This window comes from Fopius arisanus, unplaced genomic scaffold (assembly GCF_000806365.1).
Source record: "Fopius arisanus strain USDA-PBARC FA_bdor unplaced genomic scaffold, ASM80636v1 scaffold00133, whole genome shotgun sequence".
Taxonomy (NCBI): domain Eukaryota; kingdom Metazoa; phylum Arthropoda; class Insecta; order Hymenoptera; family Braconidae; genus Fopius; species Fopius arisanus.
In genome coordinates this window covers 237,797-239,636 of record NW_011887872.1, presented here as the reverse complement: position 1 = coordinate 239,636, position 1,840 = coordinate 237,797, and positions in this window count along the sequence as shown.

Genomic DNA, 1,840 nt, shown 5'->3' with positions numbered 1-1,840 from the left:
GAATTTGGTCAAGCATCACCCAGGTCATGTCATCTGCAAAGATAGGAATCCTGCACCCCCTAGCTTTCGACCAAAACCGTCTGCGGGAAATTATAGAATATCCATCTAGGAATGGCTCAAACTCATTCATTCCCCTCCCAAACAACGGCCTAGCCTTATGGGAACTGAACGAGATCGCTAACGTGCACCTATAGAATCCACTCACACCCCGTTTTACAAAGAATTTCCCCAAACCTCAGACTTTTTAGCTATATAGCTCCAACGTCTGATTACTTGTGGATGACAGAAGGAGGGATCAAGTATTCGTTTTTTACCAATGACCAACTGAGAAAACTTTGCAAGGAGATTGACGGCTACCTAATCTGCCAGCCGCCAAGCACATTCTCATTTTTGAACAGTAATCCCCCCTGTGAGATCAGTATAATCCACAATCTCAATGACAGTATCCCGCGTGCATGTAATGTGGAAGCTTCCCCACTGTGAACATAGTACTAGTTGGTAATTGGAAACTTCGAATAAATGCGGGATGTGCCGTGAAAACCCGTAATAACCTTATGACCAACACTGCCCAGGTAAACGCTACCGCCCACACGCCGGACCTTATCCCCGGACCCCTTCTTAATTTAACAATGCTTTTTCCGGAAATTCGGAAATACGAAAAAGGATTGAAAACAGGAGTATCCACCCCCGTTTCGATTTCTTTCATCCTTCGAAATCTAACGCGAGAAAATCACTATCACTCAACGATCGACCAAACTCTCGTCGAAGACCCAGCAATCCCCTGGAAAATCATCAGCATAGCCAACTCGTTCCTAGTATTGTATTTATTTTTCTCCCGTTGGGTCTACCGATATATGACCCAAAAGAGAATTTTCAAGGCCTCTCGCCCTAAAGCTGATTCAAGCGTAGAACGAGGAATAGAACCCGCTAACCCTGATGATGTAAATCAGGTCCGGAGTATTTTAGAACGTCGAGACTCGCGAATTTCACGCTTTGAATCAAGTACGCCGCTCAGATTCACCTTTTCGTCCCTGAACTCACTGACAGAAAATAACCCTCCTACCACTGCTACCCCTATGGAAGCATACTACTCCCTTCCTAGACCACCTCGCCCATACGAACCACTCCCAACAACCCCAGTACCGACCACTAGCCGCGAAGAACCCGAGGACTTAACTCCCCCGGAAGACGGAGAGCCAATCTACGTAACAATGAAAAGTATCCGTAAAACTTAACCCGTTTTTCTTCAATCCCCGTTCTTGAGACCTGGAAATTGTTGAACTCGAAATACGATAAACATAAAAATAATTAGTCATATTAATCACACAAAATTGTGAATTGAAGGAACACGGGCAATTATTAACCATGCATGAGTAACCTTAAGAATATCGTTACACACCCTTAAGCATAAATAATAAAAAAAAAGGAAGGCGTTTAATACAGTATATAGACGAGGAAATATGTGTATTGTGTGATGAATATTTGGTAAAAATCGATATGTTTTATACTATATATAAACGAGAAAATATATATATATATATTGCATGATAGATACTTAAGAAAAATTGATATGTTTAACACAATATATAGACAAAATATACGTGCTGCATGAGGTTTTTCACAACCTAGATTAAGAGGATCATGACTTGTGTTAGAACACAACCAATATGTTGAAAGATGACAGAATTGCCACATTTATGTGTAGCGTGAATACCTCACGAATATTAAAGCCTCGAGAAAGGCCCGTGTATCAGAAAAAATGATGTCTAGAAAAGTAACATATAAAATGTGTGAGTATAAAAACAATATAAATGAATGTATTATCTTTGTAACATTTTCT